Source organism: Atractosteus spatula, chromosome 10 (genome assembly GCF_055471065.1).
Source record: "Atractosteus spatula isolate fAtrSpa1 chromosome 10, fAtrSpa1.hap1, whole genome shotgun sequence".
Taxonomy (NCBI): domain Eukaryota; kingdom Metazoa; phylum Chordata; class Actinopteri; order Semionotiformes; family Lepisosteidae; genus Atractosteus; species Atractosteus spatula.
Genome location: NC_142715.1, coordinates 18031875 through 18051769, shown reverse-complemented (window position 1 = coordinate 18051769; position 19895 = coordinate 18031875). Strand labels below are relative to the sequence as shown.

The 19895-nt window shown below is 39.4% G+C and overlaps 1 non-coding gene and 1 pseudogene across 1 annotated transcript; both read right to left on the bottom strand.

The window, feature by feature from the left end:
- Positions 1–15212: 15212 nt before the first annotated feature.
- trnaa-ugc (transfer RNA alanine (anticodon UGC)) lies at positions 15213–15284 on the bottom strand. Its single transcript has one exon. It is a non-coding gene; the product is annotated as a tRNA-Ala (tRNA).
- Positions 15285–16464: 1180 nt separating this feature from the next.
- Positions 16465–17171, bottom strand: LOC148825587 (E3 ubiquitin-protein ligase TRIM39 pseudogene; annotated as a pseudogene).
- Between the last annotated feature and the right edge of the window lie 2724 nt (positions 17172–19895).

The window sequence follows — 19895 nt, the reverse complement described above, 5'->3', positions numbered from 1 at the left end:
AGCTCAGTCAGACCCAATCCACTGCTTTCACCCCCAACATCCCTTAACCTGGGCTTTAACCACTACCTGTTGCTCCTCACATTGAGTCTTTCACCACCACAATATCAATGAAATGAAAGAACAGTTTTTTGTACCATGTTCTAGTTTTGTGGGCCAAATTGTAATCCTTTATAAGAGCATCCAACAAATCCACCCCCATGTGCTGATTGTAGTCCTTGCCATTCCTATTCCCAACACCATCCTGAACCTGCCAAGACCCATCGAGTTTTTTCACCTTGTGATGGACTGTCTCCACTGTATGCCTTGTGGATGGTACTACACATGGTCACCCATGTGTGTCCATCCACTTGGTGAACAGTAGTTCTCCAGCCCTTATCCAGCGCAAGGAGCCCCTTTCAGCCTTTTTAGGATGTTTTGTTTTGTGCGGGGGAAACCCACATGGTTCTCTCTTATCATGCCACAGGCACCAAATTTCATTTTGAAGAGGTCCCAGAAAAGGGCAGAGCTGGTGTAGAAATTGTCAATGTAAACATTATAACCTGTACCCAGGTATGAAACTTTCAAGAGGTTCAGAACTAATTCATAGCTCAGCCCTTTTCCGGTGGCAAAGGGTGATTTTCCTGTATAGATTGAGAAATCACAGGTGTAACCTGTGGAGGCATCAGCAAACATGCACAGCTTGAAGCCCCACTTAGTGGGCTTCCCCTTCATGTACTGCCTAAAGCCTATTCTTGTCTTTGAGGCCACCATCCTTTCATCGACAGACAGATTCTATCAGGGCTGATAAAATGATTCACATGCTGTTAGGATGGAGTCTAACAGGCGTCTAAGGCAGCAAAGGGGGTCATATTCTGAGGTCCCGCTTTTTAGATCACTTTCCCTGTCCTCCTCTGGATCAGGAAGGTGAAGTGTCCAGGATATTGCCTCAAATTTTGATCTGGTCATAATCGACCAGCAGAAAGGAACATCATAGGGCTCCCTAGGACTCCAATAGGGTCTCATATTATGAGATGTGAGGAGCCCCATAAAAATAAAAATTCCTATAATTATACAGGTCCACTACGGACACTGACTGTCACTCTGACTTTGAACCCTGAGCCTTTTGCTTGTCTGCATTTTTGTTCATGTTATTGCACAGTATGCACATAACTTCCATGCTAAAAAAACAGCTGGAACAAATCTAACGGGAAGTATGTTTTGGAAGTGTCCAGCTGGACACCTGGTGTCCATGCTGGACTGAACCTAAACTTTTCCAATGTCACATCCTGCTCTGCTTCAATCTTCCACCTGTCCTCTGGCTCTTCCGTTGGTGGAGGGGCTTCTTCTCTTCCTGCCCTGAACAGGTCTTGTGGTCTGGAGTGGAGTGGGAATCTTCCACCCTCTCTTTGGCCGAGGAATCTCAGCACTTGAGGGGGTGGAGGGTTCTTTGATATCTTCACTGAAAAACAAAAGGAAGTTAGAAATAAGTACTGAAACTAGGAATGAGTTTCATGATTTTATTACTGACCAACAGCCTTTGTTGCTAGGTGACAAAGTTAGGGCAAGAGGATAGCACTCCACATGTATAATGATTGAGCTGCAGACCAATGCTTTGGAGAATGAGCAAGCTTTGCCTGGCTATAATTGCAGAAGGGTGTTAATTCACACTTTAGTGCCAGGTGACCAAGGACCCCCTCTGATCTTCTAAAAAAAACTAATAAATATGAATAGAAATATAAAAACACAGACAATAGTGTTTTAAAATCATGTCCAAGGACTTTATGAAGACTGTAAGACGCAAAAAGCAGCAGTTTCAGAGGTTTGTAAACAGCCAACAAGGAAACATAACAGCTTTGTACTCAAAACTATAATAGCCAAACGTTTGTTTTGTCTGCATTGTCCATGAGACTCAGAAGGATTACCTTTCAATATTTGCAGTAAAACAAAAACATGCAAAGACTTTCTTTGGAGAAAACAATATTTGCAAATCTAATATTTCTTTGTTTTCTAATAAGACTCAAAAAGACCACTCATATTCACAACATATAACCAATAAGCATTTCTCATTCCCATATATACAGATAACGTTCGATCTAACGGTGTTATTGAGGTTTATAACTAATAATAGCAAAGGTCTGGATTGTAGAAACAAAACAAAAATACTCACAATCCAGCAGTGGGTCCAGTCCTTCATCAAAGGCGTCTTCAGAAAAAGAAGATGCACATCTTACTCTTCCCATGAATCGCCCGAATATATTTCTTCAAGTACCTGAGCAGCCGTCTTTTGGCTTTTTCGGCGCTCTGCTTGCCATTTAATTTTTGGGGATAAACCCTTCTGTTTACGCAAAAGGGCGATTAGGTGCGCTCTGAGGAAGTGCGTCTGGGAAGATGCGTTCCTTTTGGTTTGGTTTCAGACCGCCCCAATTTATTGAGCAGCTTTATAGACCCACTCTAAATTTCTAGTGGTCAAACATTCACTGATTGACAACCTTTTCCACAAATCAAAACAGCAAATAGGCACAGAAAAACTGTTGCGTTATTTGGAAGAAGCCACAAGATTTTTAAAGGAAGCTCCAATGAAAAAGGTATGCGGATCCTATGCAGACGATGGTAGATATCTGAAATAGGCGTATAATCCGAAACGTCAGGCGAGATCGTGGTCAAAAGGCGAAAGGTAGTTCGTAAACCAGGAGATACGGAGATAGACGTACAATCCAAAACAGAAAGCAAGGTGCAAGGTCGAGGGGCAAAAGGGTAATCAAATCAAAGTGTATTTATCAAATGCACAACAATATGGTGTTCAGCAGTAGTTGCTGGCAATGAAATGTCTTTTTCTGCGAGCTCACAAAAATTACAAGAATCACAAAAATCACAAAAATTCACAAGAACACAAAAATCACAAAATTGAGGTTACATTTTTGAAATGGAATAAAACTCAATATGAGTAGAGCTGTTATGTGTCCATGGTGTGTGCAATATATACAGTTATGCTGAATATAGTGAGAATTGTGTGTCCATGTAGCCATTACAGGTGATTTGCAAAGGAGCTACAGGTTGGCTATTTAGCAGTCTTATTGCCTGGAGGTAGAAGCTGTTCCGTAGTCTGTTGGACTTGGACCGAATGCTTTGGTACAGTTAACCGGACGGTAGGAGGGAAAACAGTTTGTGACTGGGATGACTGGGGTCCTTGAGAATGGACCTGGCCTTCTTCAGACATCTAGCTGAGTAGATCTCCTGGATGCTTGGTAGCTCACAGCTGGTGAGAAGCTGCGCTGACTTCACCACCCTCTGCAATACCTTGCGATCCCGGGTGGAGTAGTTCCCATACCAGGCAGTGATGCAACCAGTCAGGATGCTCAAATTATTTAAATAATAGTTATTAAAATATCAGATTGTGTTTCTGCAACATTTCGTGCACAATACGTCATTTTTATCTAATAATAAAACAACAGCCACAACAAGAGCTTTACACGCAGTCTGGGGTATTTTCCAATCAAACGTGAGGTGAATTCAGAACAGGAGCCTCTGCTTCGTCATTTATTGAGCTTTTGGTCAACGTCTGAATGAAACAGATTCACTATTTTAACTCTTTGATTAAACAAAGTACACAAAAGGTGCCTTCCTTGGAGCCGGAATTGAACCAGCAACCTAAGGATTCCCTGCTATTACCCACTACAGTCCTCCACTCGACCAAATGAGCTATCAAAGGGATGTTGGTAATTGCTCTTTGGCCCATACTGCCCAATGTAATGAAATGTTCCAGGTGATTTAAATCCCAGATTGACATCGTTTCCAACTCGTTTCCTTTTTATTTACTTGAATTTAAGCTGCGAACCAGGATTCTCTGTATAAACTTGCAGGGATATTAAAAAATGTTTGATGGGGTATCAATTATTCGGAAATGGACTCCTTTTTTTTCTTGGGGGATCATATTAAACATTTCATTTGGATCTACAAGAGGATCACCATGAGGAACAAAACTAAGTTTCATTCTGTGTTTATTAGAAGCATTATCACAGCTAATGCATGTAAAGCCTTTAGTATGCGACAGTGAGAGTTCAGTTATGCCGGAGAACTGAAATTTAGTAAATCCATATTTAAATAGATTGCAAATCTTCAAAGTGTTTTGTCACTGCAAATATTATTACAGGGGTTTACCAGCTGCCGGACGTGCTTGTTTTGGGATTATTTCCAATAAGTATCCCATTAGTAGTTGTGTGTCCTTACTGGTATCTTTTAAACATTCGATTATATACAAACGGGACAGAGACAAAGTAATAATCCCATTTTAAGGTGTCTTGCATTTTAATTTACTGAACAGATAAATTGAAATGGTCTGATTCAGAGCCCCTGCAGTTCGTGCTAATTAGAACCACAACAATGCTCCTGAGTCCTGAGCACTACACTGAGCACATGTTCAGCTGGGCTCTGACTTTGTTAAGCACGACTTCTTGTTGCAGTTGAGCTCAGAGCTAGATATGATCTCCATATTCTACCGCAATAAGTAGTCTGAAACTTAGTAAATAGTACACAGTTTTTAACTGAAGTCAGGTTGTTAAAAAATTAAACCAGCACCCTGTCACCGAAACGTACCCCGGTCTTCCGCGCGACAAGCGGGGGTACTCAACACTGTACTAACAAGGAGCGGTTGTCCGCAGTTGAGCGTGAGCTCTGATTACTGTCAGCAGACATTTCTTCATTTCCAATGACGTTTTCTTCTGCTCTCAGCTTTTTACCGGTCATAAATGCTCAAGAAGTAATTCATTTGAGTTTGAAGTCTGTCTCTGTTACCTTCGGTCCTGATAAAGAAAAGCCGTGCGTGGGAGACTCCCTCTCTGAAGAAGTTTGCCGTCACCCTGCAAGAAAAGAGAGCCATCATTCACCGAAACAACCACTAAGACAATTAACATTAAACACGTGAAATGCGAGATGTTGTGGAAATGTTTTCTACTTAGAGATTCTGTCGTTTCTACTCTAATGAGAGAGGCTCTTTGTCGGAAGTAAGATTTGAACAAACATCTCCAGGGGAAACTGCGACCTCAATGCAACGCCTTAGACCACCAGGCATCCTGTCTGTGGCTCTTATATTGTATTATATGTTTTATTTATTTCTACTTGTTGATAGGAAAAAAAGTGAAATCGTGTAATTTGGGAAATGTATTTTTTCATGGGGAAAACTAGCCTGAGCAAATGTAAAGTTAAGAGCAGCGCTCAATAAAAAACCATCAGAAGCCGAAAGCGCTACTTATGCAGATCAGTATATTCTGATGCCGGTGGTTCTGCAGAAGAAATAGGAAAAGCCGAACTGAAAGCACTGTGTTGCCATTACGGCTACTTTGGCTGCAGCTGCTTTAAGATCTACTCAGCTGGCACAGAAAGTTGTATGAGGTCAGACAGGTTTGCGCTGTCTAAATAACAGTGTGCGAATTTAAACTTATTTAAACAAGACTATTTACAATGTAATACATGCTCCAAAAGCGTTAATACTGCACTGGCTGCTATTTGAAACGCCTTTAGAAATGACGCGTAATAGAGATTGATGCAGCTGGCTTTTATGCTTCACAATACATTGTAATCAGGAAAATAAACCAATTAGAAATATGCAATACAACGTCTTTGAGTTCGGCTCTTCTTATTTCTTCTGCAGAACAACTGGTATGGGAATGTACTGATCCGCATAAGTAGCGCTTTCGGTTTCTGATCGTTTTTATTGAGTGCTGCTCTGAACTTTACATTTGCTTGTGCTAGTTTTCCACATGAAAAAAAAGAAATTTCCCTAATTACATGATTTCACTTTTTTTCTTATCAACGAGTAGAAAGAAATAAAACATATAATTCAATATAAACGCCAGAGGCAAGTTGGCTGGAGGTCTAAGGCGTTGCGTTCAGGTCGCAGTTTCCCCTGGGGATTTTGTTCCAATCCCACTTCTGATAAAGAGGTTTTCTCGTTTTTCTCTTTGAATAGACAATCAAGTTCTTAACAAATTTCATATATTAGATTTCCGCAATACGTTTTGGCTTTAACAGGAAACTGTGCGCTTCCACAGAAAAAGTAACAAGAAGAGACGTTTCCATGTTACTTGTAAACTTAGACAAAGGAACGTGGCAGTGAATGAAAGAGGCACGGACGGGGTTCGGACCCGCGATCTTCGGTTTGCGAAACCGACGCCTTACCACTTGGCCACCGTGGGGAGAGGGTCAGCTTACTATATGTTGAATCAACGCTAGTAGTTTTACTGTTGTAATAGAGGAACAAGAGGCGCAGTCGGTAGAGCTTGCGAGCTTTTAGTTCAAAATCGTCGATTCATGGGTTGTTTGTGTCCTTTCGGATCCCTCTAATCTTTTAGTAGGACAGTGCAAGCGGGACGTGATAGGGTACAGTGACTCCCAATGTCATATGGGCTTTGTGTAATTTAGCTTTCTTAACGCTATGGGGCTCGATTCAGATATCGCTGTGAAAGCAAGGGACGAGCAAACTTTTTTTTCTAAATTGAGGGTGATCTGCTCCCGAGTAATTATAAACACCTGAGCGTTTACTGTTTACTGTTGTGTTACTGTGATAAAGGAAGACCGCACTTTATCAAAATACTGCTGCTTCCTAATTTTACATAATGGTATTTAGACCGGGGAGAGTGGCTGCATTCCAAGAGGCTAAAAGTTGATTTCACAAAGCCCCCATTTAATAAAATACATTAGAAACCGCCCAGTGGGCATTGATTCGTCTAATATACGTATATTTACGGCGAAAATACGGCTATGCGTATATATACGTCTCCTCGACGTATAATCAACGTCGAATTGCAACCGTAAAATCGACGACATGAATAAACGCATATATAACGTCGAAAACACATCTAACACAGTGCCTGAGGCTTTTTACTGTAAGTATCGTGTGTGCCGCAACTAGGAGTATACGGCACTCTGCACAGTGTACGAAGTAAATTATTTTGCAGTAATTAATTTATTATATTTACTATATTTATTATACACGTGTAAATTAATTACTGCGAAAATATGATTGATTAGTGTTTCATGATAGAAGATAACGACTAGCAATCTGGTATTTGCGATGAAGTTCAGTTCACATTTTTCGTCACTCTCACGGTTTGTATTGCCTGGAGCGAAAAGTACCATAAGCGTTCATTTTTGCAGCTACATGGATGTTCTGAATCGTTAAGAAAAAAATGTTGTAAAACCAACAGAAAGCACAGACTGCTATAACTAGTCCTAGTTATATAACAATTTTAAGTATAATGATAAACTACTGCAAGGAATCGGTCCACCTGAGCAAAGAGGATCGTAATGTTGACACTCAATAACGACACTGATATGTACAGTTCCTGGACCGATAGCCCTCCTGCCCATCAAACAGACTGAGTGACTGTTCGTGTCATTTAGTGTTGTCTGACCATTGACAAAGTACAACTATTTTTTTAGGGCGCAAATTAAGTTAGGTAAATCTTTTTGCCCAAAACTGAAGGGGCGACATTCCCCCCTCCCCCCGTGATGCCAGGCCTGTCCCCATCCTATTCCATAATGTCATTATATATAATACAGATGCAGCCATTCAAAGTGCGCGTCACAGACACGTACCGCAGGTGACGTCGCTCAGTATGACGCAAGATGACGCGTGGCACCGCAGTACGTGATTGGTTGACCGACAGGGGCACTCGTGGTCCGTTGGTCTGTCGTAGAAAGACTTACAGTAAAAACGTCTTTGCTGTGCCCGTTGTAGATATTGAATTTTACCACTGAAGGGAAATCTTAGTAGCTGAGCATAAAAAGAATAGGAGCATACTGTAACGCGTGTGAAGGCCATAAACGATATTAATTTTGGAACATAAACATACAGTATATACTGTAGCTGGTCTTGGTACTTTAAAGAAAAAAATACACACCAGTATTCCATTTCTCCCTAAACATTTTAAGCTTTGAAGTCTTTAACTAACATGATACCGGAGTCAACAAGCATACTTTTAGAATTTGATTAAAAGGGAATATAATATGGAATCGCGTATCTAAAGAATTTAATAACGGTATTCGTGTGCTGCGACAGGGCTGTGTAGGGCTTTTTCGCCTGCCTGTTCATGCGAGCTGTCTTCTAGCCGACTGGTCTAGGTGCGTGACTAGCAACTGGGAGGTTGTGTGATCGAATCCAGCTGGTGCCGGACTTTTCTTTTAACAAACATTTCTTCGAAAAAATAGAATAGCGATATTATGGACAATAAATTGACTTTTATATTTCAAAATATCGCAACATGAACGATATTTGCGATATTTTGAACATATCTTCCCTTCTGACAGCGGTTCCTCCTTCTATTGTGTGTGTGTGTGCAACAGAGTAAATTTTTATAGAGAAATGGAGGCTGGACAGTATGCGTTACAATATAAACATTTATATTGATTTAAATCGTGTTCTGATTTAAATCGCAAACGCGTGTTTAATTATGTGTTTTTTAATCATAATCAGGCTAATGCATTTCTACATTTTCTGTATGAACCAGCTTAGAGGTTCATACAGAAAGACAGCTTGTGTTTAAATTGAGTGTAAGGTAATTTATGCTTCTAAAGTCATGGTCAGCATTTATTATTGTACTGTGCTGTAAACTTTTTCTGTGCCTAGTCACATTATTTTATAGCGTTTTTATTGCGTTATTAAATCCGGTGGCGCTGTGTGTTACAGTAGTTTCCTGACTCCCATGTCACATGGTCTGTGATTGAATCCCATAGAACTATGACTTTATTTTTTAACAAACATTTCTTTGAAAAAATGAAACGTTTCCCTTGGTCAGAGATTAAATAAAACCTCACTCGCACCAAACAAATTTATATTTCTAAATATCACAAAATACGTTCATTGTCTTCCAATCGAGTCGAGTTGACATTGGAAGCCTGCCACACCCGGACTGTTAAACCAACGCATTAGCACGTCAAAGCCCATCGAGGGTATTGAGCCAGTATTGCCTTTAGTATTCCCCCCTCTCCCCTCAATTCAATTCAATTCAAGGTGTTTTATTTGCATGACAGATGGGTACAAGCAGTGTTGGGTATGTATATTGTAACGCTTACGGCAGACAGGCACTGTGTAAGAGCCGGCGCACCAGAGCAGCGCACCGAGGGAGCGTCTGCATTTCTAACTTAGTTTTTAAAATTAGTCAAGCAATATGAAGCATCTCCTTTTACTTAGTGCCTGAGCATAAAAAGAATAGGAGCATACTGCAACGCGTGTGAAGTCCATAAACGATATTAATTTTGGAACTTAAACATACAGTATATGGCTGGTCTCGGTACTTTAAAGAAAACATACACACCAGTATTCCATTTCTCCTAAACATTTTAAGCATCGAAGTCTTTAACTAACGCGATACCGGAGTCAACAAGCATACTTTTAGAATTTGATTAAAAGGGAATATAATATGGAATCGCGTATCTCAAGAAATTAATAACGATATAATTATATTCATGTTGCAAAAGAACTGCAACGGACATAAAAACTCCCTTGCTTTTAACAGAGCGTTCCATAATTTCTAACTACGAAAATGCCAGGTGAAAGGATTTGTAAACATATTTTGTTAAAGCAAGTCAGAACCCATTCAGAGCCTACATTACATTTTAGCGTTTCATTCTGAGCAGAAGACCCTCACACCTGAAGAAGGGGGAGGTGTTTTTCGCTGGAAATCTCGCCTGCTTCTACTTTACAACCGGAGTGCTGGCTGTGACGAATTAAACCGGTATTACAGGTTACAATCACAGACCATGTGACATGGGAGTCAGGAAACTAACACAGCGCCACCAGATTTGATAACGCTATGAAAACGCTATAAAATAATGTGACTAGGCACAGAACAAGTTTACAGCACAGTACAAAAATGCTGACCATGACTTTAGAAGCATAAATTGCCTTACACTCAATTTAAACACAAGCTGTCTTTAGCCCTCTAAGGTGGTTCATACAGAAATGTAGAGATCCAGGCTCAGAACACACAGCTTCATTAGCGAATACATATGCAGGACAACTAGAGAAGACGTTTTACAGAGGATGGATTTTTAGAAACATCCCATCAGTGACATCACTGAAGTCAACTCCTAGGTACTGTAACTGTCGTGTGGATAGTTTCACAAGAATCAGACAAAGGTTTAAGCATCGCTTGTTCTAGATAAAACTGCAAAAAAAAACAACAACCCATAATGTACTTCTTTGCGGCTCTGTTTGCCCAAATCATATATTCACAACGTGAAATCTAGAAAATAATATTACGTAACCAAAATCCGCAATATGGAAACAGAACCTGTGTAATTGTTGATAGATGATGTACTCGTAACATTTTTTCAAGACGAACTACAACATTTAAAAAATGACTTGTATGTACTTGATATCTCTAATCAATCCACGGGTCCCAGCACGAAACGAAAGTAAAACGCATACCGTTTCGCGCTTCTTATTAGTTGCTCAAAAGTAATTTGACCGTATGAAATGCATAATATAAACCTAGAAACATATACGTGAGTAGTACTTAAGCACTGTAGTATCGGTGTTAAGACATACCTCTCAAATACTGTAAATCAAGTTAAAAATATCTCAAGATTCTGGTCATAATGAAACCATGTTTCGTGTATGTTTTCTTTAAAGTACCGAGACCAGCCATATACTGTATGTTTATGTTCCAAAATTAATATCGTTTATGGCCTTCACACGCGTTGCAGTATGCTCCTATTGTTTTTATGCTCAGCTACTAAGATTTCCCTTCAGTGGTAAAATTAGATATGAATATTCAATACTTAAATGGGCACAGTTAAGACATTAAATATACATATACATACTGTATACAGTACAGTTTGCATACGGTAATATGTTTATGTCCCTAAATCAATCTCTTTTATGAGCATGTGAAAGGCATGGTGAATCACTGTACTTTGCATGATTGGAAAAAAATGCGTGATTGCGAAATGCTGTGGCGTTACTTTTACAAAGACGGTCAATGAAAAAAAGAATGTGGACCAGGGCAATACTTTGAGTTTACAGCTTGTCCAAGGTCATTTATTATTAATACTATTATTAATATCTTCGTTAAAGACTTTGATGGCTACAGCTCAAACATGAGAGGTTGAGCTTTATTAGCTCCACCTTGCGGAAATTCCGGATACTATTATTTTGCTAGCGGTATTTACCGGTAACTCGCGGTATTTACCGGTAGCTTGCGGTAGACTGCGTACAGCGTACCGGAAAATAATGCGGTATCGCCCGCGCATTTTGAATGGCTGCATCTGTACCATACAACAGTGACCGATCCTTACTAACTGCATGCGTTAAAATTGCACATCAGCTCATAGCAGGGGGCACATAGCCGCGATGTATTATCAATGTTAAATTTCAACCATAATATCGACAACATTAATAAACGCATACGTTGAGAAAATATCGAACCCAGCATATTTTCCGGTTATATACCACAATGCATTGCTAGTATTCGTTGGTCACCATTTTGGACACGTTTTTGAAACGTAGAAGTATATCCGCAAATATCTCAGCAATCCTCTTTTGACGAGTAAGTATGAACAATAATAATACAATCTGAATACATACAGATCTTTCTTAATATTATTTTGATTAAAATAGTACGTGAATAAGCAAAAAAATGGCACATAAAATAGTGTGAATGGGGAAGATGACACAAAATCGTTTTGCCGTTTCTCTTATTCTTATTCTATGTTGTACTTTCAAACTTTGGGTACTCTTTAATTAGGACAGACTTTATTGCTCAACTGCTATGATGCAAGCCAAATTTTATACATTTATTTCAGCTTTGAGCTTAGTAAACCATTCATTTTTTAGATTATACTAAAGAAGATATTAATCATCATTTATTTGGGAAGTAATATTATATAATTTTCTCCTAGCTGCGGTGCTGAAGTCCCACCCTACATCAACAGAAAAAGAAATAAAGGAGCACGCAATGTGTTACTTGAAGAATGCAATTAGACAATTAGACAGGGTTTGCAAATAGTGGACAAAAATCGTCTTAACTTCCATTGTAATATTTTTTTTTCTTGGAAATATAGAAGTTGTACATTTTAAAATGTATATTTGAATCAAACTGTGGTTTTGAGTTAGTGTGTTAATGTAATTAGTTTTGTGTTTGTCATTACTATACTGTATATTGCCATGTTACCAGAATTAGCTGAAGTTTAAGACTAGTTGTGTTTTTTATGATTATTGCCCATATGTTGATTGTTGATTGATTGTATACAATGTGTAATTTGAAATACATATGTTTCAGGTGTGAATGTGTATTTTCAGAATAAATTTCTAAACCTAATCACTGGCTTGATTTACTTGTTTCTACACCTATAAAATCTATCTTTGATGTATAATAGACCTCTACCCATATACGTATAATAGACCTCTAAAGTTATCCGTATAATAGACGTCTAACCATATACGTATAATATACCTCTAAAGTTATATGTATAATAGACCTCTAACCATATACGTATAATAGACCTCTAAAGTTATACGTATAATAAACTTCTAACCATATACGTATAATAGTCCTCTAAATTTATCCGTATAATAGAACTCCAACCATTTATGTATAATGAACGTCTAAACATAGACGTATAATTGACGTATAACTTTAGACGTATATTAGAATTTCATTCTAGACGAATTGTAGACCACATTTAGACGTCTAAGGTATGTGTTTAATAGACGTATATTATACGTCTTTTGCCCACTGGGCGCAAGGAAAACAGTATGTTTTAATAAGTCTTCTCCTGGTTTTACATTATTATAGTCTTTCACATTTGAATGCATATCTTACCGTAAATCTTACCTAGATTACATGCAATGCAAACAGTTCTTAATGCACGAAGTCTATTTATAGTTGACTTTCTGCTAATCACATCTAATAGTTCATGAATCTTCCTGCCCATCACGTGCCTGCTAAGCGGTTTCTCCGTTTTCCTTCTCCTGTCATTGTCAGCGAGCACATCAAGGTGGGAAAAATGTAACAGGGAAAAAGAGTAGCTGGTAGGAGTGGGATTTGAACCAAAACCTCGATCTGGAGACAAGAATACCCATGAGAGCTAGAAAAAACACAAGTCCTTGATCAGGGTGCATTAGAACACTCAACCATCCTGACAAGGAACTGGTAGGAGTGGGATTTGAACCCACACCTCGATCTGGAGACAAGAACACCCATGAGAGCTAGAAAAACATGAGTATTTGATCATGGTGCTTTGGTGGTGGTGGAGGGGAGTCCCCATTACCTGTAAAGCGCTTTGAATGGTGCTTTAGAACACTCAACCATCCTGACAAGTGATGGATGAATGGAGGTGTATTGAATACACCAGTAGTTCACTAACCTGAGTTGCTTTGCTGGAGAAGTGCCATGTTACCTGTTGTAAACTTCAAACGTACAAACGTGTTGTACTTTCCAACCTTTGAGTAATATTTTCCAAAGCTAGGGCGCACTTGTCTTCACAATCTGGATTATCTCAAAAGCAATGATGTCTGTGTAAAACAGATTTTATTTTCGGGAACCGACGTTGTATTGCATATTTCTAATTGATTTGTTTTCATGATTGTAATGTATAGTGGAGCATAAAAAACATCTGCAAAAATATCTATTACGCTTCTTTAATGATGGCATTTCAAATAGTAGCAAGAGCGAGGATCAAATCCCCCTCCTGGCGATAGTTGCCTCACGCTCTGAGCAACCAAGTCCTGCTTATTCCCGCTGTGGGTCGCGGATGGTGTGTTTTGGTATTTACTCGAAATTACGGAGGATACATGGGACTGCATTTACCTGATAACATACCGTGATCTCTAGTACCTAATGAGCTTTGATAATTCAGCTTGCTTATCGCTTTGGGCTCAATTCAAAAGTTGCAGTGAAAGCAGGAGCTGAGCAGGATTCTGTTTAAATGGAGCCAGATCTGCTCACGAGCGGGGAAACACTTCAGCGTTTACTAATTGAAGACCACAATCCGCTAAAACACCCCTGTTTCTTAGACTGAAAGAAGCTAAAAGCATTTTTGAACATGGGTTATATTGTAAATACTGTTATTAAAAAGCTTATTCGCATACTGTCGGTTATTTAGACGGTGCAAAACAGGCTGCCCTTATAAAACTTTCTGTGCCCGTTTTGACCAAGGAGAAAGTATTTCTGATGGAGCGCTATGCGAAAAGATTTAATTAGCTTTACCCCTGCCAATGATTCAGCATGAAGAAGTAAAAGTTTCAAAGGGAAAAAGCAGCTCGCTAACACAGCCAATATTAAATGTACTTGCCGGCACCCTATCACGTGCATTGGCCAAGAAGTGATCTTGGCAATGTTCCCAAAGTAAAGCTGAAAGTGCCAAAGAGCATTTCTGTTGAGAAAACTGCCTTGATGTTAAGCTTAGAGAGCCTGTCTTTTAGAAGTTCTATCTCTAAACACCTTGTGCAGCCTCCCGACAGACTAACAAATATTTTTTTTGAGAAATGGGCTCACACACCGGAAGACAATAACGTTTATCTACATTCGAGTATGTGAATAACAATTTAACAGAAAAAAGTTTGTAAATGAGATTTTGCAAAAATTCAATAAATCGTCTATAAACAGTAAGGAATTATTAAGAAAGTAATATATTGTTTTATTTAATAAACTTTAAGACAATGAAGAGAGTTTACAGGTCATATCCTTCGCTTTTGTTCTTTCAACTTAAGCGTTCAGGATCCAAGCCCATGTGCGGATGGTTGTATTTCTTAAAATAACTTGTAATCATCCAAAGTCGTTGTGTAGTCCTTCAGTTCTTTCTCAAGTTGTACCATGGCTATTTTATACGATCAATACTTTTCATGATCATTTGCATTTTCCTTTTCAAACGGAAAAAGTTCAAAGTGTCCTTATAGCTGTGCTCCACATCTACACGAGAGCGCTTGTAAGAGTACAGGACACGCAGTGAGGAGTTCGCGCAGCTTTCAGTTTAGTGCTTAGTGCGGAGTCCAGAGGGACGACTCGCTCGCTGAATGATCTCTCAAGAGATTCAACGGGTGTTTTCTGCAAAAGCCATGACAACTGTGAAGAACAGAACTAAATGTTTTGGAGTTACATTTAAAACAGGAGAGAACACTGTAGCACTTCGAGTGTGTCTAAATTTAATTGTGTAAACCTGGCTGTCTATAAACACAGACGAAGAGTTCTCACTCAACAGAAGATTGCGATGTGAGCACAGTAATATAAAGCACTTGGTGATGCCAGGGATTGAACCCAGGACCTCATACATGCAAAGCATGCACTCTACCACTGAGCTACATCCCCAATGGGTAAAGTTACAGAACAGACTTAGGGATGTGCAGATGCTCACTGACCACAATCCACCACTCACAAAGAATGCCTGCAGTTTCCCACTTTCGCGTTTCCTCTAATACAGAGAAAATTCATGGGAATGAATAAATAAGGAAGGAAAAATAATCACATCTAAGCTTCCAGAGACCGGGTAAAAATGAATCAGTTATTTTTATATCCAGTCACACGGGCGACGGCCCAGTGGGCAAAAGACGTAGAATATACGTCTATTAAACGCATACCTTAGACGTCTAAATGTGGTCCGCAATTCGTCTAGAATGAAATTCTAATATACGTCTATTGTTATACGTCAATTATACATCTATGATTAGATGTTCATTATACGTAAATGGTTGGAGTTCTATTATACGGATGAATTTAGAGGACTATTAGACATATATGGTTGGAGTTCCGGATAACTTTAGAGGACTATTATACGTATATAGGTAGAGGCCTATTATACATCAAAGACTTTAAAATGTACAACTTATATATTTCCAAGAAAAAAAATATAACAAAGAAAGTTAAGACAATTTTTGTCCACCATTTGCAAACCCTGTCTAATTGTCCTAACAGTTAGAACCAGAAACCTATTATTTTCAGTGTCCAGATCTCCTGGCCCCCTGCCTTGCATATGCATTCTTCAAGTTATGCATTGCGTGCTCCTTTATTTCTTTTTCTGTCGACGTAGGGTGGGACTTCAGCACCGCAGCTACAGTACAACTCCCATAAACACCCTGAGCCACTTCCTGACAACGTCACAGTCCCTATTCCCCCTGGCTGTAGTGACGTCAGCAGGTCCCTCCCCGTTCTGGCAGCTTCACAGTCACCGGCACTCGCAGGAGAGACTCACACGGGATTTCTTTTTTAAAAGTTTATTTTCTCAAAAATTAGAAAAACACACCGGAGGGTTTCCAGAGATATTTACAAGTCAGGAGTACAGCAGGCTGGTAGCGAGGTATATCTCCCCCTCTCCTACATGTTACTTTCCCTATTTAAAACTCTTACTGTAATATAACACGTTGGAACACGAAACAACATCGTCATTTCTAAAATTATTTTTATATTTATGTCATCATCTCACTACCCATCAGTACACCCATCTCCCAGTATAAGCAGTGAGACAGAGAGCTGGGAGAGAGTCAGCCTGTGTTCATGAGTCAGTGACGGGTTTAATCTCCACACTGTCAACAGGCAGCAGCTCAAGGTCTTCAAAACTATCCCCAGTCCAGAAGACAGGATAGATCTTCTCCCCCTGAGTGAAGACCATGTCAGTGAAAGTGTAGAGATGAGCTCTGGACTCCACTGTATAAAAGGAGACCTTCCTCTCCTCAATATCCACACACCCCCAGCTTCCTGGGCTTCAGACTGAGGGGGAGAGGGGTCACAGGGTCAGTGAGAGCAGAGAAAGGGTGAGAGCCCAGACACCAGTAACCCTGCTGGGGAGAGAAGCTGAACTTTCCTCTCATCTCTGCAGACTCTCTGGTCACTCCTATTGTCCACCAGTCATTCACCTCCACCTCCCAGTAGTGTCTCCCTGAGGTGAAGGCCTCCCTGCTCACGACACAGGACCAGTGATCAAATCTGTGAGGATTGTCAGAGAGACTCTTCCTCTGTCCCTGTCTCACTCTCTTCCCATCCTCAGACAGGCTGAGCTCACAGTGAACTGTATCAGGGTCCAGAGTCACAGCAGCTGGGGAATAAAACAGCAAACATCACAACAGGCTCCTGCCGATTACATTCCAACTCAACTCCATTAGACTGTGAAATGTCTTTGTCCCCCAAACACACCGAGAGAGAAAAACAAGTCAATTACTAATTACTTCTCTTCCCTTCCAGAGAAATGACATATTCTGTCATTGTTTCACTAAGTATTACACACGCAAGTGATCCCCAATATCCTCTAAATACAAACATTAAACATTTGTTTTCACAGCGATTAAACTTTATTTTTTAAATGACATTATTAATAAACACAGGACCGACCGGACTGCAAGAGAAACTACAGCCTGACCACTCGCTTTCCAAAACTTCAAAACCCACCACAACGACCTGTATACTGTAAGAAACTGGACAACCTGTCTGTTAAAATGGTTTATTTCAAATCCCAGTTTAGCAGCTCGTTCATCTTCTCTAAGACCATTTTCCTGATGACCCAGAATAAAACAGTGCTGAATTCAAAGACTGTATAATGCCCGTTTTTACACAAAAACAATATAATTACAAAAGCAAAATCTTGCTAAAATATAAGAAAACCTTCACACTTTGAAAATGTGAAGAAATATCCAAAGTATTCAATTTAAACCAGAAATAACACATCCAGAAACCCAGAGAGAAACAGAGGCGCAGCATTCAAGATGGCATTCAGGTGGGAGGTAAAGTTTAGAGGTTGAGGAGTTTTTTTGAATTTTTCATGACCTGAATATTATTTTTTTGCTTTTTTGACTGCAGAAAAATTAGGACTTAACACTAGTTGTTTAAACTTTGGTTATAATTGGAAAAAAAAAGTTTTTTGAGGTTTAAGAATTTCGATATGAGTAGCACTGGGAACAGAAAAGAGAGTGCTGGGTCTTTGAAGGAGAAATATAAGATACCTCAATCGTATATATATGGTACTACAAAAAATCGATGGCAACTAAAGAGAAAAGTGAAGCAGCTGGAGGGGACGTGGAAAGAGTACTGGAGATGCGCTCGTACGTGAATGAGACTCAGCTGCCAGAGGAAGAGCTGGAGTCCCTGCCCGGCGACCAAGAGAGAAAGGGGTGAGCTGACGCTGGAGGAGCTGCAGACCAACATCTTCAACATGATGGCACAGAGCCTGGCTGAGCTGAAGGAAATGATTAGATTTAATACAGTCGGAATTGAAGGTCTTAAAAAGTCCATGGACTGTATATTTAAAGAGGTTGAAGACTTAAAGAGTGAAGTGAAAGCTCTTAAACGAGTGAATATCGAGCAAGAAAAACATATTAAAGAACTTGAATTGAAAGCGAACGATGCAGAAAGATAACTTCAACGATGGAATTTAAAATTACTGGAGTTAAGGAGGAACGCGATGAGGACATTGTTGCAACAGTGAAGGGTATCTGTAGAAGGACCCTGCCGGACCAGGAGGACGTGATATCAGCCATTGACTTTGTTCACAGGCTTGGGAGAGCGAACATGTCTGGGCAAGTGCGCCCCAGATCGATTAAAATACAGTTCACCAAGAGGACAGCAAGGGACATGCTGTGGCGAGCGGCGAGGGGGAATGGGTATTCGAATGAGAACAAACTGAGGTTTGATCTTAAAGGACCTGTCCTCCACAGACAGGAGCACCAGGAGCCAGCTGTGGCCCCAGGTTGAAGCTGCAAGAAGAGAGGGGAGGAGAGCCTGCTTTGTGGGACTGAGGGCCTCTGTGGACAGGAAGGAGATCCACTCCCAGTGACTGCTCAGTTAATGATTGTGTTTGGTTTTATTTGTTATAGCAGTATATACTAGTGTTTGTTTAGTGTTAGTTTGGAATGTTGTAGTTATGTATTAAAGACTGTTATAGTTCTGGTTCTTGAAAAACTCAATAATTTAGACAATCTTAGAGTTAGTTATTTGCTTTTGTGTATATCTTTTCTATTTTCTCTATTAATGCCAGAGGTATTCGAAATGTTGTAAAAAGAAAAGCAGATTTTTTGTTTTGTAAAAAAGTGAGTGCTGATTTTTATTTTATACAGGAAACGCATGCATGTCAATCGGATTTACAGTTTTGGAGGAATCAATGGGGGGATGATATTTGGCTTTCCAATGGTACTAATCACTCAGCAGGTGTTGCTGTTTTGAAAGGAAGCTTTAAGGGAAAAATTCTTCACAGTAGTATGCATCATTCTGGGAGATGGATAGTTTTAACAGTTGACATTGGGGGGAAACAGTTTATACTTGTTAATGTATATGCCACTAATAATAAAATACAAAATAGACTTCTTTTTCAGGAACTAGAAGATAGTATAAAACAGGTTTTAAATAGATTTTCGGAAGTTAAATTAATTTTGGGTGGAGATTTTAATACAGTGTTTGATGAGAGTTTGGATAGATGGCCTCGAAGGGTTAATCATAGAGGTGAGTCTGTTCATTTGGAAAATTTGTGCTTTGGCATGGGTGTAATTGATATCTGGAGATGTTTGAACCCGGGATTAAGTCAGTTTTCATGGAGTAATCAAGATTTTTCTAACCAGTCTAGAATTGATATATGGCTTATTTCAAAAGAACTGGAGAATTTCACTTCCGATGTCTATAAGAGTCCTGCAGTTTTGACAGATCATAAAGGTATTTTTTTGTCGATTAATACATCTGGATCTTTAAAAACCAAAAAAATTAGTTACTGGAAATTTAACAAAACTGTTTTGGAAGATGACCAATTTGTTAAGGATGCTAAATTAATTATTAAAGATTGTCATTGAAAGGCATTACAGAACAATTCTTTCGGCAGTTATTGGGAATTTATAAAGTATAAAGTTAGGGAGTTAGCTATTAAAAGGAGCAAAATCCTAGTTATGTCGAAAAGAAATAAAGAAGATACTCTTATTAAAGATATAATCGAATTTACTCAGATTACTG